Here is a 25,765-nt window from a genome sequence, read left to right on the forward strand (position 1 = left end):
CTGCACTGCTCTGATGTATGCTGCTCGCCTGTCCTTCCGTTGCGTCACCCTTGACTCCTGAGGCCGAGCCTCACCTCAGAATATCCGCCGCTCTAGAGGGGTCCTGAGGATGCCCCCTGCGGGTCTTGATGTTGTTCCTCCTCGTGAGGCTTGGCCCATCACGAGTGCCTTGCCTTGAGTAGCGTCGAGCCCGTTGGTTTGCTTGACGAAGTGGGCCGGCCCTAGGCCACATGTAGGAAGGTCTGGGTATCCCCATTCCCAGAAGTCCGACACACATAGAGTGTATGTCTTCATTTGTTGAAGACAGACATTATTCATGTGTTGTGCATCAAGGTCATCTACATGCATAAGTGTTAGGATGTGTATCCATTAACTCGACATTTGAGGATTCTAAGATATTTAGCTCACACCACAGCTTGCAAAACCTCTTCTCATCCAAAGGCTTTGTGAAGATATCAGCTAGTTGATCTCCTGACTTCACAAATTCGATGACGATGTCGCCCTTCAACACATGAGAATAAAGAAAATGATGTCGTATCTGATGGGGAACATCGCATGGGAAACAAAAAATTTCCTACGCTCACGAAGATCAATCTATGGAGACTAACCTCTACGAGAGGGGGGAGTGCATCTACATGCCCTTGTAGATCTCTAAGAGGAAGCGTATATAACGCGGTTGATGTAGTCGGACGTCTTCGCGATCCAATCACGGCCTGTCCTGCGATCTCGTCATGATCTGTCCCACAATCCCTTTACGATCTGTCCCGATCTAGTGCCGAACGGAAGGCACCTCCGTGTTCAGCACATGTAAAGCTCGATGAGTATCTCCACCTCCTTGATTCAACAAGCAATGGTGGAGAAGTAGATGATTTCTCTGCCAGCACGACGGCGTGGTGGCGATGGTGGTGGAGCTGATCCGGCAGGGCTTTGACCTGTACTACCGAACCGATCTAGAGGTGGAACGAAATAGAGGAGGGAGAGAAAGGTGCGCCATGACCTAATTGGGTGCACTTGCACACAATGACCTAATTGGGTGGGGCTGCGTGCCATAACCTTTTTGGGTGTGGCTTCACTCTCTCCTCTACACTATGTATCGGAGGGAGGGAAGGGGGCGCCCAAGACACTACTAAAAAAAGGCTGTTAGTGGCGCACCAGTTTTTGCTATTAATGGTGCACTATAGGTTGATACGTCCATATTTATCATGCTTTCATTTTGATATTTATTGCTTTATGGGTTGTTATATTACTTTGTGGTACCATATTTATGCCTTTTCTCTCTTATTTTGCAAGGTTTATTTGAAGAGGGAGAATTTAGGCAGCTGGAATGCTGGACTCGAAAAGGAGCAAATCTAAGTCCTCTATTCTACACATCTCCAAATGCCGTGAAATGTTACGTGGAATTTTTTGGGATTATATAAAAAATACTGGGTGAAAGAAGTACTAGAGGGGAGCTACCAGGGCGCCACAAGCCTGGTAGCCGCCACCCCCTGGTGGCGGCTACAGGGCTTGTGGGCTCCCTGACGGCCCACTGGCCCCCTCTTTTGCTATATGAAGGGTTTCGTTCCAGAAAAAATCAATCGGGAGCTTTTTCGTGGTTTCGCCGCCGCCACGAGGCGGAACTTGAGCAGATCCAATCTAGAGCTCCGGCTGGACGATCCTGCCGGGGAAACTTCCCTCCCGGAGGGGGAAATCGTCGCCATCGTCATCACCAACACTCCTCTTGTCGGAGGGGAGGCATCTTCATCAACATCTTCATCGACACCATCTCCTCTCCAATCCCTAGTTCATCTCTTGTAACGAATCTCCATCTCGCGACTCCGATTGGTACTTGTAATGTTGCTAGTAGTGTTGATTACTCTTTGTAGTTGATGCTAGTTGGATTACTTGGTGGAAGAGTTTATGTTCAGATCCTTGATGCTATTCATTACACCTCTGATCATTATTATGATTATGCTTTGTGAGTAGTTACTTTTGTTCCCGAGGACATGGGATAAGTCATGTTAATAATAGTCATGTGAATTTGATATTCGTTCTGTATTTTGATATGTTGTATGTTGTCTTTTCCTCTAGTGGTGTTATGTGAACGTCGATGTGACAGCCCGATGCCGACGTTCCAGAAGATTCCCCTTCTATTTTGTTTTCGTCGTGTGGTTATTTTTATTTGTCGCATCTTCATCGCATCATTCGTATCATCTGCATTGCATCGGCATCTCCGTTGCTGCCAGTTTTCAAACTTGCATCCCTTGTTAGTTGCCGGTTCTCGTCGTTGTCCGTTCTGCGCCCGATCGCACTCGCACGCGCCCGCGGCATCGTTTAAATCTTGTTTTAAAAAGTGTGTTTAAAAATTTCTCTGATTGGGTTGGAATTTGACGTGCGCTCTTAATTTAATATAGCTAGGCCACCTGTCAAATTTCATCGTAATCGGAGTCCGTCTGGTACCCGAACGGTCGACCGTAGCGGCACCGTATTCGGTCTATCGTCTAACGTTTTTCCGGTGTTTTAAAATTATGTTGCCGGGTGCCCGTGTTCCCTCTCATCTCTGCCTAGCCCCTTTGCTCAGTGCATCTACCCTACGCGCAGCCTAGTCCGAAAACCTCCCAGAACACGAACCCGGCTGTCGTGACCGTTGGATCCGGATCGACCCCGTTTTACCGCAAACACTCATCAGTTTGTCCATTGGACTCCCTAGCCTATTCATTCTTGACCATCCGATTTATATTAGAGGGTCCATATAACCCTATATCTAACCTACCTACTATATTTATAGATGTATCCCTAGCCTAAACCTAAATTCTAGGGATCCTACACTAGCGCCGCCAGCCACATTCCATTGTAGCTGCCACCCGACCAACCTCCTCCTTCCTCGGGATCTAATCCCGATCCAGATCCTCCCCAACCAGCGAGCTCTCCTGTGCGGGAGCAAACCCCCCTTCGCGCAGCCACCCACCAAACTAGCAGCCCGAAGCTGGTCCAACCGAGTGCACCCTTATGCCCGTGGATGGGCTCGTCCCGAAGCTCCAGTAGCCTCATGGCGATCCCGAGCTCCAGATGGAGTTGGCCTCGATCTCGAGCAGCCAGTAGCAGGTGCAGCTGTCGCCATTGTTTGGAGCAACGTGACTCCGAGCCTCGCCGGAGATGCCCATCGTCTCGGTCCCGAGCTCCCCTGCTCTCTCATTCATGTACAGGAGGCAGCCATGGATGACCTCGAGCATGAGCTTCTCCCGTGACCGACCCTGTCGGATCCTGCCGTCTGCTGCCCGGAATGGAAACCCATTGCCAAGGTCCGTTAGTTCCCACCACCGGCTCTACCAGATCCTGCAAGAACCGGCCTGAAATTGCGCTGCTATCTGCTATGCACGTTGCCCTGCTTCCCCTCTTATTATGTCTCTCTTCTTATTTCTTCAGATAACAGGAGATGGCATGGCGCCATCGGGCATCTCCATGCAGCCGAGTCAATCCGGCCATCGCATGCCTAGATCCGGCCGATCCGGCGCCACCGTGGACCTGCCGGCCCTCGAACCCCCTCCGCTCGCGCCATCCCCGACCGGGTCCCGCACTCTACAGGTCTATAGCTGCCCAATCTGCAGGGTCGTTGCATGTTTGTGTTCGTGGGGAAGAAGGCCCGCGTTTTGTTTTGTATTTGTGGAATTCGGGCAGTAATTTAACACTCAGCCATGCACGTCCGTGTTGGTAGCGCAGTCATGTTCCAAGCGAGGGATCTGGAGTTCGAATCCCAAGCACCCCTATTTTCTATTTTGTTTTGTTTTTGGTTCAGGTTGGCCCTTTATGCTCCTTCATATAGGCTGAAAACCCGTATCTTATCACAGTTGCTTCGTAGCTCGACTGGCTGGTGCCTTTGTCTCCACCAGAGAGGTCCTGGGATCGAATCCCAGGGAAGGCTCGGTTCTTTTTGTCACTGGTATTTTTCCACTTGGGCTGAATCCTCTAATGGCCACTCCAAGCTGTTCAATTCGGCCCATGTTCATTTTTTTTCTCCTCCTATGAATTTGCTAGATTTCAGAAAATCGCATGTTTTAAAAACGGGTGCAACTTTTAAACCGTGCGATGGATCGGAGTGAGTTATATATGGTTTTTGACTTGAATTTTCCATAGAGTAATATTTTCCAACTCTCATGCATAATTAGAACTATTTAGTGTGCTATTTGCATCAGTTCGCGTGTCGACGTGTTGAAAATGGTTTAGGTCGTAACTATTTGTTCGTAGCTTCGTTGGAGATGTGCCATATATGTAAATGGACCAGAACGACGAGTAGAATCACGTGAACCACTTTGTTTCCCCATTTAACAAATATAAAATGCGTTAGTTCAGATTTGGACAGAATTGTAAATTAACATGTCACTGGTATTTTTCCACTTGGGCTGAATCCTCTAATGGCCACTCCAAACTGTTGCAATTCGGCCCATGTTCATTTTTTTTCTCCTACGAATTTGCTAGATTTCTAAAGATCGCATGTTTTAAAAATGGCTGCAACTTTTAAACCGTGCGATGGATCGGAGTGAGTTATATATGGTTTTTAACTAGAATTTTGCATAGAGTAATATTTTCCAACTCTCATGCATAATTAGAACTGTTTAGTGTGCTATTTGCATCAGTTCGCGTTTCGACGTGTTGAAAACGGTTTAGGTCGTAACTATTTGTCCGTAGCTCCGTTGGAGATGTGCCATATATGTAAATGGACCAAAACGATGAGTAGAATCACGTGAACCACTTTCTTTCGCCGTTTAACAAATATAAAATGCGTTAGTTCAGATTTGGACAGAATTGTAAATTAACATGTGAGGTCGTCTCGGAGGTGCTATATGTAATTTCCGACCTCATTTAAAATGCCTAGATAGGTAGATTAATTGCGCTTCACCTCTTGCCATGTTTAACCACATTTAATATTGTTGTGTACCTAATCGGGATAGAACTAATCAATTCTTACGTGAAGTTTTGTCAATATGCAACTCGTTGCATATTGAACTTCATTTAATGTGTAGTGTTTGATTGTGTGATTTGTCATGCCGTGACTTGCATGTATTCTTCGTTCATGCATCATATGTGTTGTGCATCGTGTGGTGAATATCGTGAGTTGATTTGTGTTTTCCTTTTCCTCTGTCTCGATAGAGTTCCGCAAGCGTGTCGGAAAGTGAGGACCCGTTCGACTACATCGGTTCGTCTGCTTCACGGAGTCGTTCTTCTTCCAAGCGGGATCTCAGGCAAGATGACCATTTCCCCTGATACCATTACTATCATTCCCATACTAGTTATACCACGCCTGTCATTTATGTCTCGTTGCCTACCACATGTTAAATATCAGCCTCTCTTCAATGCCATGATAACCTTCAACCTGTTCGACCTAGCAAACACTGATTGGCTATGTTACCGCTTGCTTAACCAAGTTGTTAGCGTAGCTAGTTGCAGGTGTAGTTTATTCCATGTGAAAACATGGGTTCCTTGTTATATCACCATATTAATGCTATTTAATTTAATGCACCTATATACTTGGTAAAAGGTGGAAGGCTCGGCCTTTCTAGCCTGGTGTTTTGTTCCACCTTTGCCCCCTTAGTTTTGGCTACCGGTGATATGTTCCATAATTGAGCACTCCTAACACGATCAGGGTTGTTATGGGGAGCCCCTTGATAATTCGTTTTAGATTAAAGCTGGTCTGGCAAGGCCCAACATTGGTTCTACATTTGCCCAACATAATAATTTGTTAATACTGAGATGCATAGGGTGTCATGAACCCGAGGAGTAATTTTACATAAACAGGAGGGGCCAGTGCTGATGGTGTTGGTCCCAAATGGTCTGCCTGCGGGGCCACTGCGAGGAAACTCGAGGTTTGGCACTCGTAGCTAGTTCTATCCGTCGTGTCCTGAAAGCGAGATACGCGGCTCCTATCGGGATCGTCGACACGTCGGGCGGCCTTGCTGGATTAGTTTTACCTTTGACGAGATATCTTGTGCATCGGGATTCCGGTGATGTTTTGGGTAATCTCAGAGTTGAGGTGTTTGACTAAGGAATCCGACGAGATCGCGAGTGTCGTGATCGAGGATTTCTATGCGGCTTGTGGTAATTTGTGATGGACTAGTTGGAGCACCCCTGCAGGTTAAATCTTTCGGAAAGCCGTGCCTGCGGTTATGTGGCAACATGGAAACTTTGTTTAACACTGGTCCTAGATAACTTGAAGATAACTTAATTATAACTTGCCAACTGTGTGCGTAACAGTGACTGTCTCTTTCGTGAGTTCCTTCTCCGATCGAGGACACGGTGGGGTTCTGTCTCACATAGGTAGGTGTTCAGGATCATTCATTTGATCATCAGTAGTCATGTCCGCTATGCGTAGATCTTCCCCCTCTTATTTCTTGTACTCGTAAGTTTAGCCACCAAATATATGCTTAGCCGCTGCTACAACCTCACCACGTAACCATACCTCACCCATTAAGCTTTGCTAGTCTTGATATCTTTGGAAATGAGATTACTGAGTCCCCTGTGGCTCACAGATTACTACAACACCAGTTGCAGGTACAGGTAAAGGTTACTGATGCGAGCGTGTTGATTGTACATTTGGATCTAGGATGGGCTCCAGGCCGGCACCCTAGGATAGCAAGGATGGACGTCGTTCTTATTTTCTCGTTTGTTTTCGTCCGTAGTCGGACCCTGCTCTTATTCATGATGATTATGTATTGTACTGATGTGACTCTGATGTAGCATGTGGCAAGTGTAAGCCAATTATATATATATCTCTTCTTTTCAGTACATGTACTTGTAACGATATCCATTCTTGCGACACGACGAGATGCGCTTCTATCCCTGACGAGGCCCTCGTGCCAACTTGAGGATAGGGTCGCATCTTGGGCGTGACAGTCGACTACATAACACTTCACCATATTTGGGCCTGGAGGAAGGCATTGGGGAATAGTAAGTAGATGATGGGTTGCTGGAGTGACAGAAGCTTAAACCCCAGTCTATTCGTTGCTTCGTAAGGGGCTGATTTGGATCCACTAGTTTAATGCTATGGTTAGACGTTGTCTTAATTCTTCTTTCGTAGTTGCGGATGCTTGCGAGAGGGATTAATCATAAGTGGGATGCTTGTACAAGTAAGGGCAGTACCCAAGCGCCGGTCCACCCACATATCAAACTATCAAAGTAACGAACGCGAATCATATGAACATGATGAAACTAGCATGCCAGAAATTCCCGTGTGTCCTCGGGAGCGTTTTTCCTCCTATAAGACTTTGTTCAGGCTTGCCCCTTGCTACAAAAGGGATTGGGCCACTTGCAGCACCGTTGCTACTACTTGTTACTTGTTACTTTTCGATTGCTACGTTTCACCTCACTACACCATCACTTGTTACCGCTACTTTCACTACTTGCAGTTATTACCTTGCTGAAAACTGTTTACGAGAGCCTTCTGCTCCTTATTGGGTTCGACACTGTTACTTATCGAAAGCACTACGATTGATCCCCTATACTTGTGGGTCATCATAGGTGCGCCACTATTACCACACCACTAGTAACAAATACTAATGGCGCACCTCTGGTGCACCATTTGTATTGCAGGTAACAGTGGCGCACCTTGTAGTGCGCCATTACTATTGGAGGTAATAGTGGCGCACCTTGTAGTGCGCCATTACTATTGCTACAGGTGCGCCACAGGTAACTTTTTTTTCTGATTTTGTTTTGAATTTTGAAGGCGAGAAAATATTACTGGCGCACCATCTAACCCCCACCATGAGCCATTGCTATTTTGAATTTTGAATTTGGATCTGGATCTAGATCTGGCTCATTATTTTGGCTTGTTTTTCTCCTCTTTTTTGTTGCTTGATTTTTTTTCAAATTTCATTCTCGACCTAGATCTGGTACGTTCTTTGTTGAGGGGGAGCTCCACATGTGGCCGAAAGTAGAGAAGGAGGGAGGAGAGACCGTGAGGAGGAGAGGAGGGAGGAGAGACCGTGAGGATCAGGAGAGGAGGGAGGAGGAGGTCACCGGAGAGGAGGAGGAGGACCGTGAGCAGGAGAGGAAGGAGGAGCACCGTGAGGAGGAGAGGAGGGAGGTGGAGGTCGCCGAAGGAGGAGGACCGTGAGGAGGAGAGGAGGGAGGAGGAGGTCGCCGTAGGAGGAGCACCGTGAGGAGGAGGAGGTCGACGGAGAGGAGGAGATGGAGTGGAGGAGAGGAGGAGAAGAATGAAGGGGTAAGTGGCTAGCCGGCCCTTTAAACTCCTGTCCCAACTTAGAAGTGGGACACCTTGCACTGGTGCGCCATTGCTATTTTTTTGAATTCTGAAGGCGGGAAAATAGTACTGGCGCACTATTCACTGATGCACCATTGCTAATTTTTTTATTTTTTCGATTTTTTTTAATCGTGAAGTCGGGAAAATAGTAGTGGCGCATTATTCATAAGGTGCTCCATTGCTAACTTGTTTTTTAGTTTTAGCTCACACCACAGATTGCAAAACCTCTTCTCATCCAAAGGCTTTGTGAAGATATCAGCTAGTTGCTCTTCTGACTTCACAAATTCGATGATAATGTCGCCCTTCAACACATGAGAATAAAGAAAATGATGTCGTATCTGATGGGGAACGTCGCATGGGAAACAAAAAATTTCCTACGCTCACGAAGATCAATCTATGGAGACTAACTGTAAGTGCATCTAGTGCCCCTTAGTGATTTTGGTGGTTTGAAGACTTATAGGTTAAGTATCTAATGTGTTTGTGAGTATACACAGGATCTATAAGTCATTGAGGAGTTTGAGATATTTGAAGAATATCGACCCCTAAAAATATATGTCTTCAGTTGAAGAAATTGGTCTGAGGCTGAAGAAATGAATCGTGAGGAATCTGCGATGAAATTGATATTCCTCATGAAGATACTGATATTGAGAAGTCCGGTGGTTCCTGAAGAAAATTATTCTGAAGAATTTGAAGCATGAATATTTACACTTTCTGTTTTACTTTCTTCGCGTTTGAGTAATAGGAACACCGTACTGTTAAAGGGGGTCGAAGTTACACTATGGAATGAATTTCCTCATGATGCTCAACCCAAGCCTAATCCTACCAAAAGCCTCAAGTGAGGAATTTGAGTGACATGAGGACTCTCACAGTTGAGGGTTCCGACCGTTTTGATAACCATGCCAAGTCATTGGTCTTATCCACTCCAACGGTCATATTATTTAAGGGCATTAGTGTCAAATCATGTCGGGATGCTCCCAGGCTATAAATAGCCACCCCCACAACCACTACATGGTTGGCTACTCCGTTAAAAACTGACACTTGTCATAAGAGCAACCCAAATTCCTCAGAGCCTTCGAGAGTAATTCATCACTGAGGAAATACACCACCCACCGAAACCACAAACCAAACCTAGTGATTGAGCATCACTGAAGAAGTTGTTCCTGTGTGGGACTGAAGCCTTTTACCTTTGAGGACTGGGCATCCTCCAGACGGTTAGGCGTCATGGTCTAGAGCAATCCAGCAGTCAATTGTAGATCACCGGGTGACCAAGTTTGTGAGGGTTTGGAAGTCTTCCCTGAAGACTTACCACGAGTGTTGGTTGGGAATTGTGTGTCCTTAGCTCAAGGAGAATACGGTAGGGACTGTGTGTCCCGGGACTGGGTGTCCTTTGGTTTCAATACCAAGCCGCTCCAAACCAGATGTACAACTGTCACAGCAGTTGGAACTGGGTCATCAACAACTGTCTTCACTGAGAAACGGATTCTAATTCCTCAACTCTTTACTTTCCTTGTATTGTGTGTTGATGACTTTCACTTTGACTGTTTGAAGAATTTGCTGAAGACTTTCTCTAAATTTCCTCAACCCCAAATTCTTCACGATAGTTAATCATCATCTGTATTCTACGTGCCTGCTTACTGTGCAATCTGTTTTCACATTCTTCACTCTGAAATACTGCTGTTGTGAACGTTTGCACGTCTGATCCTTTACTGTTTCCGCTGTAAGTTAGTCATCAGTGAGGAATTTCCTCAAAAGGAATTTCCTCAGTGATGAAATTCTAAAAATCTCCTATTCACCCCCCTCTAGTCGATATAACGCACTTTCAATTGGTATCAGAGCAAGGTACTCCCTTGTTCTGTGTGATTTTGGTTTAACCACCTGGAGTTTTAGTTATGTCGACCGCAGGCATGTTTAAGGTGACTGCAGCATGTCCTACCTACGAAGGAAAGAACTTTCCCTTCTGGAAGAACAAAATGCAAATGCATCTACAAGCTATTGATATTGATCTCTGGTATATTGTGGAAAATGGTGTCCCCATCATCTCTGCCAGTGTCACTGCGGCTGATGTGAAGAAATTCAAGCAACTCGATTCTCAAGCGAAGAACATCATCTGTGGTCATGTGAGCCCAGGCCAGTTTGGAAGAGTAAGTGCTTTGGGCTCTGCAACACTGATCTGGGAGAGACTGTGCAAGGTAAATGAAGGAGTATCAACCCAGCGTGACTCTCGTGTTGATATTCTTCGCAATCTCTTCAATCGCTTCAAGAGACATGACAATGAAAGCTGCCAAGACACCTTTGATCGCCTCACTGACATATCAAATGAACTGCAAGCACTGGGAGCTCGAGACATCACTGATCACGAAGTTGTGAAGAAACTGCTGAGATCTTTGGATTCTTCATTTGATACATTAGTTCTGATGATTCAAGAAAGACCAGATTACAAGATGCTTGATCCAACTGATATACTAAAAAGGCTAAATACTCATGAATTTCAGCTAGAAGAAAAGAGAGATCTACATGGACCAAGTTATTCCAGACCATGTGCACTGAAGGCTAGAGCAATTTCCTCATCTGAAGAAGAGGACACAGATGACAGCATTTGTGACCCTGAAGAATTTGGACAGGAGCTTGAAATGGTCGTGAGGAAATTCCAGAGATTTACACGACGTGGCCAGTTCGGTAAATCTTAAAGAAGAGACATGAGGAAATCAGAATCTTCATCTGAGGACTACAAGAAACGAACTTGTCACAAGTGCAAGAAATCAGGTCATTACATTGCTGATTGTCCCTGTTGGGGAAAGGTATCAAAGAAGAAGAAATACAAGGATGATAGTTCTGATGACTCGAAGAAGAAGAAGAAATCTTCAAAATCCTCATCTTCAAAGCCCTCATCACACAAGAAGACTAGTTTCAGAAAGGCTCGAGCACTTATTGTCAATGAAATGGACTCCGAGGCAGAATCAGAGGAAGGTGATGAAGAAGAAGGTTCTGAAGAAGACTTAGAATCTGGACAGGCTAGTCTTGCACTAGCAACCACCTTCGTCAGCAAGTCAATCTTCAATCTTGAAGAAAATGATTGCACCATCCATACTGATGACTATGCTGATGACTTCTCTCCAACCTATTGCTTCATGGCAAAGGGTTCGAAGGTACCAAATAATGCCTCCTCCTCTGATTCAAGTGACTGTGAATCTAATGATTATAAGAAACCAAATTACAGTAAACTTGCTATCATTGCCACTAAACAACAAACTGCTCTTAAAAAGCTTCAGAAACTGCTAGACAAAAGTGATGATCTGTTGAATGACGAAATGAACCTTACCCAAATCCTCACTGATGACATGAAAAGTCTTCAGTCTAGATTTGATAATCTTCAGGATCGTTATGATACACTCTTCACTGATCATGAGAAGCTTTCCTATGAATTTCTTCAAAGGAAGCTTGATCTTGAGAAGCTGAGGATGTCTCATGATGATCTTCGTATGGAAAATGATTCATTACTAGCTCAACAGATCAGCGCTAGTCAAGTTGAATTTATTCCTCCATGTCTTAAATGCATTGAACGCGAAACTGCTAATTCCTCACCAGAATCATCAAATGCTACCATTGCTACAAATTCTTCAACTGCACCTGTTGTGTCTATTTCCTCACTTGAGGAAAACACAAATGTCACTGATGAAAATGTAGGGTTGAAGGAATTGTACGTGACAGGCATGTACAAAAGCCTCAAAGGACATCAAACCCTTTGTGATGTGCTCAAAAAGCAGATCTTGAACAGGAACCCGAGTAAAGAAGGAATTTCCTTTGAGAGGTAATTAAATGCTGATGGATCTTATTGGAAACCTGAGCAGTATCCCAAAACCTCATGGGTTGCTGCTACTGGCCTCCTTTTGATCCATGTAATCTAACTGGCTTTTCATGTGAATTAACCTATTCCTCGGGTGTGTCATTTGATTCCAACTATAAACTGTTCAAAAATCAATCTGGTGAAGTATTTGCTCGATATGTTGGAACTAACTGCAGGAATGGCCCTCCTGTGAGGAAAATCTGGGTTCCCAAAAGCTGTCTTGAAAATCTTCAGGTGAATGTCCTCATGACACCACCACTGAAGAATCTAAACCCCAGATCAAATTCCTCAGGAGGACCAAAGTCTTCAAAAGGATCAAAATCCTCAACTGGTCAAAACTATGCTCGTACCCGTGCTTATGCGTCTAACATGCAGGGAAACTACAAGGAATATGAATATGAGCGTTACTCCTCAAATCATTATGTTCATAAATCCTCAAACCAGTTCTCTGCATATTCATATGAGTACTTTAATCCCCCTACTGTTAAGATAAGTGTATTAGCTTCAATGCCACCTTTCTCATATGGTGCTCGCAGGATGATGAACGCTTTGCCACCCCTTCAGATGTGGGTGGTGATGAAATCAAACTAATCACTTCTGCAGGTCAGGTCTCCAGATGAAAATCATCATCTGAAGAATTTGCTGGAGACCTGAAGAAATGCTTGATAGGACGCAAGCTAATGATTGATGAAATAGAAATATTTCACACGTCCTTACATTTCTGTTATGATGAAATTACTGATCTGATGAAATTAGTATCATATTCTTCAAATATGAAGCATATGAGATGGTAAGTTGTACTAATTCATCTGCAGGATGACAAACCCAGGAATACTGAGTGGGTTCTTGATAGTGGCTGCACACATCACATGACTGGTGAGAAAAGCTTACTGATGAATATGCCACTAACTCCATCACCTCTGAAGCAAATCACATATGCTGACAAAGGTAAAAGCAAGGTATTGGGACTAGGCAAAGTGGCTATTTCCAAGGATAGGCACATGGACAAAGTGATGCCTGTTGAATCCCTTGGTTTTAACCTCATGTTAGTCTCGATGCTTTGTGATCTTGATATGATTGTCATCTTTGGTAGATATAGATGTGTAGTCATCATGGAATCTGACAGATCCAAAGTCTTCGAAGGTGTAAGAAGAGGGGATTTGTACATTGTTGATTTTTCTACAGGTTCTCAACCAGCCACTTGCTTACTAGCAAAAACCTCAGAAGGATGGCTATGGCACCGAAGACTAGGTCATGCAGGCATGAGGAATTTGCACACGCTCGCGAAGAAGAAGCATGTCATCGGCATCGAATCAGTAAAATTCCTCAAGGATCATCTCTGCGGCGCTTGTGAATCTGGGAAAATGACCAGATCCAAGCATCCCTCTAAAACCATCATGACCACTACACGTCCATTCGAATTGCTTCATATGGATTTATTTGGACCTACTCACTATGCCACACTAACCAATGCAGCATCTTTATATGGCTTCGTCATAGTTGATGATTATTCCAGATATACTTGGGCGCATATCATAGTGTATAAAACTGAAGTGCAGGAAATCTTCAAACAATTTTCTTCAAGGGCCTCAACGAACTTTGGCATCAAGATCAAACATATCAGGAGTGATAATGGAACCGAGTTCAAAAACACTGGTCTTGACGATTATCTTGATGAACTTGGTATTACTCACGAATTGTCTACTCCTTATACTCCTCAGCAGAATGGACTCTGGTTGAAATGACTAGAACTATGCTTGAAGAATATCAGACTCCTCGTTGCTTTTGGCCTGAAGCAATCAACACTGCATGTCATATGATCAACAGGGTATATCTTCACAAATTCCTCAAGAAAACCTCATATGAACTCCTCACTGACAAGAAACCCAATGTAAGTTATTTCAAAGTCTTTGGTGCAAAATGCTGGATTAGAGATCCTCACCATAGCTCAAAATTTGCACCTAAGGCACATGAAGGTTTTATGCTCGGTTATGGAAAGGACTCGCACACTTACAGAGTCTTCAACAACTATCACAACAAAGTTGTTGAGACTGTAGATGTGCGGTTCGATGAAACTAATGGCTCGCAAAGAGAGCAATTGCCTTCTGATCCAGATAAGCTGTCTCCTGAGGTAGCAATAAAGCTTAAGCCTACTGAAGACATTGTTCCCACTGAGGAAGTTGGTGAAGAAACGATCCCCATCGCTGATAAAAACCAAGAAGATGCTCCTGAGGAAATTGCACCAGCACCGCTTCCTCAGCCGAGACAAAATCCTCAACCAGCTCATCCGAGGATTGCAAACGAAGTAGAACTTGACAAAATCCTCAACGACATCAACGCGCCAGGTCCTCTCACTCGCACGAAAGCTTCACACTTAGTTAACTTTTGTGGGCACTTTTCCTTTGTATCCATCACAGAACCCTCAAAAGTTGCTGAGGCTTTTCTGGAACCAGAGTGGATCCAAGCTATGCAAGAAGAACTTCTTCAATTCAAGTTGAATGATGTATGGGAGCTCGTCAAACGACCAGATCCTCGCAAGCACAACATCATCGGCACCAAGTGGATTTTCCGAAACAAGCAAGATGAGGACGGTCAAGTGGTGAGGAAGCACGACTTGTAGCCCAAGGCTACACCCAGATTGAAGGAATGGATTTCGATGAAACTTTTGCACCTATTGCTAGACTTGAAGCTATTCGAATATTACTTACTTATGCTAATCATCATAACATCGCCTTATATCAAATGGATGTGAAAAGTGCATTCCTCAATGGTAAGCTTGAGGAAGAAGTATATGTTGCTCAGCCTCCAGGTTTTGAGGATCCAAAGAATCCAGACAAAGTCTTCAGACTCAAAAATGCTCTGTATGGCCTCAAGCAAGCCCCTCGGGCATGGTATGATACATTGAAGGAATTCCTCATGAAGAAAGGCTTCAAACCTAGTTCACTCGATCCAACTCTTTTCACTAAATCCTATGATAATGAGCTGTTTGTATGTCAAATATATGTCGATTATATCATTTTTGGCTGTACTGACAAAAGATACAGTGATGAATTTGCCTACATGATGAGTGAAGAATATCAGATGTCCATGATGGGGGAGCTGAAATTCTTCTTAGGTCTTCAAATTCGTCAACAAAGCAATGGAATCTTCATATCATAGGAGAAATAGCTCAAGGATGTTCTGAGGAAATTCGACATGCACGAATGCAAAGGTGCCAAGACTCCAATGCCTACCAATGGCCACCTCGGCACTGATGAAAATGGTAAAGATTTCGATCAGCAGGTATATCGTTCTATGGTTGGCTCCTTATTGTATCAATGTGCATCTAGGCCAGATATAATGATTAGTGTTTGCATGTGTGCACGTTTTCAAGCAAAACCGAAGGAATCACACCATAAGGCTGTGAAACATATTCTTCGATACTTAGCTCTCACACCAACACTAGGATTATGGTATCCCAAGGGCTCCAATCTTCATCTGGTAGGGTATTCTGATTCAGACTATGCTGGTGACCGTGTGGATCACAAGTCAACTTCAGGCACATGCCATTTCCTCGGAAGATCACTAGTTTGCTGGTCCTCAAAGAAGCAGAACTGCGTATCACTCTCCACTGCCGAAGCTGAGTACATTGCTGCTGGTTCTTGCTGTGCTCAATTGCTATGAATGAAGCAAACCCTCAAAGACTACGACGTCAACATGAAGAATGTGCCTCTCTACTGTGACAATGAGAGTGCTATCAAGATTGCATACAACCCAGTACAGCACTCGAAGACCAAGCACATCCAGATTCGTCATCATTTCCTTCGAGACCATGTCCTCAAGGGCAATATCATCATCGACCATGTGAAGACTGATGATCAACTAGCAGATATCTTCACTAAGCCCTTGGATGAGAAAAGGTTTTGCAAGTTGCGGTGTGAGCTAAATATCTTAGAATCTTCAAATGTTTTGTAAAAGCATGCACACATCCTAACACTTATGCAAAGTTGATGACTTAGATGTGCAACACATGATGAATCGATTTTCTTGAACTGATGAAGAATGTCACTCTGAATGTGAAGAAATTAACGAAGAAATTGATTCTCAGGGCCCTACGACAATTGTACGCGGCGTCTGTAATCATCATTCTTATATGGTGGGTAACGCCACCGCCCAATGTGAAATTCCTCAAGTTGATTTTGTTCAAATGATCAATTTTCTCAAAATGCGTTTTTCTTCAAAACAGCTGTTCTTCATTGTGATGATTTGTTACAAAAATCTTCAAAGAGACTTGATGACTTTCATTTGACTAGATAGACTGTGATTTCTAGTCCTCAACAGCATTCACTTATCGCTATTTCTTCAAGTTGATTTTTCTGCTAAGTGAATGTGATCGGACCCTACTTTCCCTCCATGCTATACTTATCCAGTCTATTCAATTCTTCATATGCGTTATATTTGAAACCTTGTTCAAAATCCTCACTGCATCCTTGTCAGCTGATGATTTTGTAACGAAAATCCTCAAATCTTCAAAAATTGTTTTCTTTAAAGGCACAGTAACTAAACCCCCACTTCCTACGATCGGATAACCACGATCTCCACTATCTCCACCGCATCGTACGAGAGCTACACGTGTCCTGCGGAGACGTAGAGGCAGGGGCTATTTGGTCCGACATTTTCGCGACAACAGTAACTTTTGGCTATAAATATGTCCTTATCCCCCTCGGCATCCTCTTCTTCGCCTCATCGCTCTCCTGCCACAGCACACTCCACCGGACCCTAGCGCCACCGCTGGTAGTCTCGTCGCCGGTGAGGAAGAGCTTCACTGCCTCGACTTCTTCGTCGCCAGAACCACGCCGGAGTCGGACCATCTTCGTCCGCCGCCGCCGTAGACGTCCTCTGTCGCCGAGTTAGGGTGCATTGGACACTCGAATGAAGAGCCTCTCCACACACAACTTTCTGTGTTCTTCGTGCGCACCTTCCAGGGTAAATACATCCCATTTTTACAGCAAGTTAGATCTAAAATTTTACATCCTCTCTGTGAAATCTGTTTCTCCTCAAGATACGATTCGCACTTGATTCCTCAAACACTACCTATCACCACAATCATTGATGAACTATACTAAGCATCTAAGATTATCACGAGATTCCTCAATTGTGCGATTTTTCGGATCTGTACAAATCTGGACCCCAAGAACAATATGCTTAGGCAAATTCCTGAATCACTGGTTATATTCCTCAAACTGTCAAACTTTTCCATTTTCTTCAAATCTGAGAACGCATATGACCTCTCCAAATTCCTCGCAACCATACTCTGTTCATAGGTACACACATGTGAGCTGATGAATCTCTCGGTTCTCATCACATTAACTCATTTGCAGCGTTTCTGGAAGAAACTCTTCAAGGCTCATTAGAATCCTCAAAAGTTCAAAATCATCAGGAAAATTCTCAACTGAGGAAAATGGAGGAAGACAGAAAATAGAAGGGAGGAAAGAAACTTGAGAAAAACACAGCTGCTGATATCCCTGAGGACATTTACTTGGACTATTGTACGCCTGATGAAAATGAGACAATGGCCAAGAGAAAGATACGGCTACAGAAGATTGAACGCCGATGGGCGAAGGAATGGAAGGAGTACAGGTTTGTGACTCCCAAATATGCGAAGAAAACCTCCTGGCAGAAGGACCCCACTTGAGGATCATCAAGTAGCACATCCCTCAAGCCTCAAGACCATTGATGACTATCCAGATGAAAAGGAAAAGCATCTGGCCAAGCTCAAGAGGCAGGCAGAAGCTGCAGTGAGGAAATTTAATGAATCCTCAGTTGTTGCCTCTGGTGCTACTAATTCCTCAGCTGCAGAAACCTCAGGCTCAGAAATTCCTCAAATGCAGTGTGTGCCATCAAAGCCAAGGGCTCCAAAGCCTCACGAGAAGTCTTCTTAGGCTTCTGTCACAAAAACCCTCAGCACCAAAACCCTCATTACCAAAACCTTCAACACCAAAACCATCAGTGCCAAAACCCTCAGTACCAATCTCCTCAGCATCAAAAACCTTAGCTCCACCTCCAAAGCCTCAAGAGAAACCAGTACAGAAGCAGGTCGTGAAGCCTACGATCGCCAGCTCCAGCTCCTCACTCCCAGCTGCAACTAGCTCGGAGACAAAGTCTTCAACTTCTTCTGTGAAGACTTTGGCAACTGCTGAACGTGCACCTCTGCCCAGCCCCAGCAAAATCATTGCAGTCCCGTCTGCATCAGAGGGAAGTGATGAATATGATGATGAAACCCTGCAAGCCATCATCAGAAACAAGCAAGAAAGAGTAGCTCAAGCATCAGGCAGTGCTATTCCCCTGGCCATGGAGCCCAAGGTCCTCCTTGACTACATCAATATCTGGTATGAGGACCCAAACACTCCTATTGATGATTTGAAACTTCCCCCTGGCATCAGCCACATGGTGGCCACTTTCATAAATGAAGCCAAGTGGAAAGAACAGCAGGCCAGGCAGGAAAAGGTTGCAAAGATCAAAAAGGAGAAATTCCTCAGGCAGAATCTCCTCAAACTGACTCCTGATGCACTGGTGACAACACAGGCAGAGCTGCAGAAATTGATTGACAAGTACGCCAAGCTGTCAGATCGCAAAAGCATCAAGAGCAATTTCATCAAGCTGACCACTAGTGTTGTTGATGACTACAACAAGAGACCTGCACCCCAAGCACCAACTCCTCAGCCCTTGGTTGAGGAGCCAGCAGATGCATCTCCTCATCAGGAGGAAACTCCTCAAGCTGAGGAAGTGCACCAAGAGCGCCGTGTTGATGAACCGGCCATTGAAGAAATCATCACGGAAACTTTAACTGATGAAATTGCTGCCGCTGATGAGACTGCTCCTGATCCAGCTGCTTCATCAAAGCAGGCTGATGACTCTGTTCCAGCTGGTTCCTAACTACCAGCTGACGAAACTGAAGAGAGAACACCTTCACCAAAAGCTTCAAAGGTGAAGAAGATAATTCCGTCTGCATCAGACGTGAAGAAAACAAGGGCTGCTGAAAAGGAAGCAAAGAAGAGAAAAGCCTCCTCAGCAGTAGAAGAGACAGAGGCAAAGCGCCTCAAAGAAATTGAAGAAACTGCTCCTCTGGACCCGGTGCCTCTCAATGTCGCCCATTCCTATGAGATGGTCGTCATTGATGACCCATCTACGAAGGCAGATGAGGAAATGAAGGATGTCGCCCCTGAGGAACACACTGATGAGGAAATTCAGATTGCTGACAGTCCTCAACCTCTTATTCCTCAGATAGAAACTGCTCAAGCATCAGCTGCACCAGCTGATGAAACTGCTTCTGCCACAAAGCCAGCTGAGGAAAAACAAACTGAAAATCCTCATGCTGACGAAATTCAACATTCTGAGAAGACTCCTCAAGATGAGGAACAGGCTGACCCAACTCCTCCAACTGAGAAAGAAGCAGAAATTCCTCAGCCTGAAGCTCAGCCAGAGCAAGCATCATCTCCTCACCATGAAGTACAAGCTGATGAAATTCCTCACCCCGAGGAAAATGTTGAAGAAAATGCACCCGCCCAAGACAATGCATTCATTGTGCTTAACCCATAGACTGCTATGGTTGTCTCCCCCATGTTCCTCAGCAAAATCTTCAGCCAGTTCAGCGTCAGCCATTCTCCAATCGTCCAAAGGTTCAGAAAGAAAATTTCTTTGAAGAACGCATGTACTTCATTGGAGAGAACCCTTATGACAAGCCTCAAATGAGGTATCTGAAGTTTTGGACAAGGACTCAGATGAACTACTATGCCTCTGTGCTCTGTGGACGAAACAAGATATTCCAGCACAAGCATATTCCTCATGTTGAGCTTGAAGCAATGCCTTGCATGGAGCCAGTCCTCAGTGTACTCCACGATGCAGGTTTGCTCCCAATGTGCTCAGACATATCAGACTGGAACAGTGAGCTTATTCTTCAGTTCTATGCCACTCTTCACATATCTGGCAACCCTGAAGACATCAACACTTGGGTGTTTGACTGGATGTCACAAAACACTCACTACAAGGCTCCTGCTTCTGAACTCCTCAAAGAACTGCCCGTACCAATTCCCTCAGATGGGGCAGTGAAGCTTTATGGTGAGCGTGAGCTGCCAAATGGAATGATGGAAGTCCTCATGAAGCCTTTGGCTGCAGGCAAATCTTCAAGAACAACCTTCCTCGTCCACGAGCTGAAGTACACACCCCGGTCCGTCTACAGAATCCTCTGCAGCGTGCTCGCACCGATCAAAGGCCATGACGATGAAGAAGATGTCGTAGGCCTCATGAAGAATATCCTCTTCAACATCATTCACGGTATTCCTATCAATATCCATGATTTCTTCTTGAGGACTTTGGCCGACAATGCCATGTGCCCCTTTGATCACAAGATATATGCCCCGTGGATCATGAGATTCATCAGGACAAGGACAGGCATCAACTTTCACGCTGATTGTCAAAACCATGTTGGTTATATGCTTCCTATCCGGGTCAACAAGAAGACTTTCGAGCCCATTGAAGGAAAAGGAAAATCAATGATTGAAGAAGGCAGCAGGCCCCTTGATGGCCAGTTCAAAGAGCCAGAAGATTATTCTTCATGGGACGATACTGAGACTTGTCCAGCAGGCCTCGTTTCTCCTCGCATGCTGAATACCAAAGAGCTCCTCCTCAGTCTTTACCAGAAGGTGGATCGCAACCAAAAATGGGTCAAACGCCAGTTTGGTGCCATTGTGAAAACCCTCACGGAAACACAGAACTCTGTGAAGATTAACCATCACTATCTGCATGAGGTTTTCGATCGCACCTGGGCTACACTTGCACATCTGAAGACTCAGACTGAGCTTGAAGAAATGAACTTTGAGCGAGACTTTGACTGGTTCTGGCCTCCCAAGAAGAAGTTCAGGCCCATTCCAGTGCCAGACCCTGAAGACAGCTCCTTTTTTCATTCCGCACTGTTGAATCTGATGAAGAACAGCTCGACACTAAAACCAGCCCAAGGAAGAAGACTACTCCCAAGAAGCATCATGGCTCTTCCTGGACCGCCAAGAAATGAATTCTTCACGGGCGTTAGTCCTCGGTTTGTCCCTTTTTGTCACTTGATGACAAAGGGGGAGAAACTCGAGAGTTAGTCTTTAAGCGGGATATTTTTGGGGCTTATAAACTATATTTAAGTTACAAACTCTTGGCTCTTCTGAAGTTTTTACGTAATGAGTTGTAACTTAAGCCCGATAGTACTGTGACGCTTTTGAACGTTTTTCTTCGCATGCTTATTCCTCAAGTTTTAATGCACGCATGCTGGAATTCGTCAGATACCATTTGCAATCATGCATCTTCATTTTCTTCATATGATATGTTATATGTATGCATGATTTACAAGACTCAGGGGGAGATCTCCATGATATAAATCATCAATGTGCATTTGCTATAAAAGAAAAATCCTCAAGGTATGCACATCTTCAGGGGGAGTCTATCTGAATCTTGTTTTCAAATTCCTCAAATGAGGATTTACACTTCATATTTTTGATCCCTGTTGAAGACATAACCTAATTGTCATCAACCACCAAAAAGGGGGAGATTGTAAGTGCATCTAGTGCCCCATAGTGATTTTGGTGGTTTGAAGACTTATAGGTTAAGTATCTAATGTGTTTGTGAGTATACACATGATCTATAAGTCATTGAGGAGTTTGAGATATTTGAAGAATATCGACCCCTAAAAATATATGTCTTCATTTGAAGAAATTGGTCTGAGGCTGAAGAAATGAATCGCGAGGAATCTGCGATGAAATTGATATTCCTCATGAAGATACTGATATTGAGAAGTCCGGTGGTTCCTGAAGAAAATCATTCTGAAGAATTTGAAGCATGAAGACTTACACTTTCTGTTTTACTTTCTTCGCATTTGAGTAATAGGAACACCGTACTGTTAAAGGGGGTCGAAGTTACACTATGGAATGAATTTCCTCATGATGCTCAACCCAAGCCTAATCCTACCAAAAGCCTCAAGTGAGGAATATGAGTGACATGAGGACTCTCACAGTTGAGGGTTCCGACCGTTTTGATAACCACGCCAAGTCATTGGTCTTATCCACTCCAATGGTCATATTATTTAAGGGCATTAGTGTCAAATCATGTCGGGATGCTCCCAGGATATAAATAGCCAGCCCCACAACCACTAGCTGGTTGGCTGCTCCGTTAGAAACTGACACTTGTCATAAGAGCAACCCAAATTCCTCAGAGCCTTTGAGAGTAATTCATCGGTGAGGAAATACACCACCCACCGAAACCACAAACCAAACCTAGTGATTGAGCATCACTGAAGAAGTTGTTCCTGTGTGGGACTGAAGCCTTTTACCTTTGAGGACTGGGCATCCTCCAGACAGTTAGGCGTCATGGTCTAGAGCAATCCAGTAGTCAATTGTAGATCGCCGGGTGACCAAGTTTGTGAGGGTTTGGAAGTCTGCCCTGAAGACTTACCACGAGTGTTGGGTGAGGACTGTGTGTCCTTAGCTCAAGGAGAATGGGGTAGGGATTGTGTGTCCCGGGACTAGGTGTCCTTTGGTTTCAATACCAAGCCGCTCCAAACCTGATGTACAACTATCACAGCAGTTGGAACTGGGTCATCAACAACTGTCTTCACTGAGAAACGGGTTCTAATTCCTCAACTCTTTACTTTCCTTGTATTGTGCGTTGATGACTTTCACTGTGACTGTTTGAAGAATTTGCTGAAGACTTTCTCTGAATTTCCTCAACCCCAAATTCTTCACGATAGCTAATCATCATCTGTATTCTACGTGCCTGCTTACTGTGCAATCTGTTTTCACATTCTTCAATCGGAAATACTGCTGTTGTGAACGTTTGCACGTCTGATCCTTTACTGTTCCGCTGTAAGTTAGTCATCAGTGAGGAATTTCCTCAAAAGGAATTTCCTCAGTGATGAAATTCTAAAAATCTCCTATTCACCCCCCTCTAGTCGATATAACGCACTTTCACTAACATCTACGAGAGGGAGGAGTGCATCTACATGCCCTTGTAGATCGCTAAGAGGAATCGTATATAACGCGGTTGATGTAGTCAAACGTCTTCGCGATCCAATCATAACCCGTCCTGCGATCTCGTCATGATCTGTCCCACAATCCCTTTACGATTTGTCCCGATCTAGTGCCGAATGGTAGGCACCTCCGCGTTCAACACATGTAAAGCTCGATGGCTATCTCCACCTCCTTGATTCAAAAAGCAAGGGTGGAGAAGTAGATGATTTCTCTGCCAGTATGACGGCGTGGCGGCGATGGTGGTGGAGCTGATCCGGCAGGGCTTTGACCAGTACTACCGAACCGATCTAGAGGTGGAACGAAATAGAGGAGGGAGAGAAAGGTGCGCCATGACCTCATTGGGTGCACTTGCACACAATGACCTAATTGGGTGGGGCTGCGTGCCACAACCTTTTTGGGTGTGGCTTCACTCTCTCCTCTCCACTATGTATTGGAGGGAGGGAAGGGGGCGGCCAAGACACTATTAAAAAAAGGCTGTTAGTGGCGCACCAGTTTTTGCTATTAATGGCGCACTATAGGTACGCCACTAATACCACACCACTAGTAACAAATACTAATGGTGCACCTCTGGTGCACCATTAGTATTGCAAGTAACAGTGGCGCACCTTGTAGTGCGCCATTACTATTGCAGGTAACAGTGGCGCACCTTGTAGTGCGCCATTACTATTGCTACAAGTGCGCCACTCGTAACTTTCTTTCTTAATTTTTTTGATTTTTTTTAATTTTGAAGGCGGGAAAATACTAGTGGCGCACCATCTAACCCCCACTATGTGCCATTCCTATTTTTGAATTTTGAATTTGGATCTAGATCTAGATCTGCCTCATTTTTTTGGCTTGTTTTTTTCCTCTTTTTTGTTGCTTGAATTTTTTTAAATTTCATTCTCGACCTAGATCTGGTACGTTCTTTGTTTAGGGGGAGCTCCACATGTGGTTGGAAGTAGAGGAGGAGGGAGGAGAGACCGTGAGGAGCAGAGGAGGGAGGAGAGACCCTGAGGATTAGGAGAGGAGGGAGGAGGAGGTCGCCGGAGAGGAGGAGGAGGACCGTGAGCAGGAGAGGAAGGAGGAGCACCATGAGGAGGAGAGGAGGGAGGAGGAGGTCGCCGGAGGAGGAGCACCATGAGGAGGAGAGGAGGGAGGAGGAGGTTGCCGGAGGAGGATCACCATGAGGAGGAGGTCACCGGAGGAGGAGCACCGTGAGGAGGAGGAGGTCGACGGAGAGGAGGAGATGGAGGGGAGGAGAGGAGGAGATGGAGTGGAGGAGTGGAGGAGAAGAATGAAGGGGTAAGTGGTTGGCCGACCCTTTAAACTTCTGTCCCAACGTAGAAGTGGCACACCTTGCACTGGTGCGCCATTGCTATTTTTTTGAATTGTGAAGGCGGGAAAATAGTAGTGGCGCACTATTCACTGATGCGCCATTGCTAATTTTTTTTATTTTTCTGATTTTTCTGAATTGTGAAGGCGGGAAAATAGTAGTGGCGCATTATTCATAAGGTGCGCCATTGCTAACTTGTTTTTTATTTTTGTATTTTTTTTTAATTTTGAAGGAGGGAAAATAGGAGTGGTGCACCATGCACTAGTGCGCCATTGCTAATTTATTTATTTTTTGCATTTTTTTCGAATTTTTTTGCCTCCAGATCTTAAAAGCATCATAACTTTTTTTAGGTTTTTGAGGATTCTAGAAAATCGATAACGGGCATAGCCGGTTGAATTCGGATGTAACTTTTCGAGTAGATGATTTTTCATATAAAAAATCTTTTTCATCGGAGGTTGTATGCAAAAGTTACGGCCATTTTACCGAAACACGGCAACCTTTTGCAAAAAAATTCAAAATCCATGTTTGTTAATTTTCCTAACAACTAGAACACAGAACACATGGGCATCTATTTTTTTAAATTTTTTTGAATCTTTTATCATTTTCTTCTATATTTTTAAAAACCTAAAAGGCGATCCACACGGGGGTGTGTTTGTGTGTGTGTGACGTTAGTAATGGCGCACCACACCTAGGTGCGCCACTACTATGTAGCATAGCAGTGGTGCACCTAGGTGGGCTGCGCCATTGCTATGTCTGGTGGGGGGGGGGGATGGACCAAAAAATAGCAATGGCGCACTGCTCACGTGGTGCGCCATTAGTAAAAACATAGCAATGGCGCACCTGATTCTGGTGCGCCATTGCTATATAGCAGTAGCGCACCACCATCATGGTGCGCCACTAATAGAGATATTGGGGATAAGCCTTTTTCTAGTAGTGAGAGGAGGATCCCTCCTCCGATTGCGAAGTGGAGGCCCTAGGGAGGAGTCCTCCTCCAATTCGGACTCCCTCCACTCCTCACACTTTGGCGTATAGGTCCATAGGGGCTGGCCGCCTAGTCCACTAGGGGCTGGTGCGCCATCTCTTGGGCCTATGTGCCCCCAGGGTGGGTTGTCCATCCCTCTGAACCCCTGGATCCCATTTGTCACTCTCGGTACTTTACCGATAGTGCCCAAAACCTTTCGAGAACCCATATACCTCTTTCTTACATATCAATGTTCGTATTCGGACCATTCCGGAACTCCTCATGACGTCCAGGATCTCATCTGGGACACCGAACAACCTTCGGTTACCAACATAAATAACTCAACTGTATCAAAATGTCACTGAATCTT

Source organism: Hordeum vulgare, chromosome 4H, assembly GCF_904849725.1.
Source record: "Hordeum vulgare subsp. vulgare chromosome 4H, MorexV3_pseudomolecules_assembly, whole genome shotgun sequence".
In the NCBI taxonomy this organism is placed as follows: Eukaryota; Viridiplantae; Streptophyta; class Magnoliopsida; order Poales; family Poaceae; genus Hordeum; species Hordeum vulgare.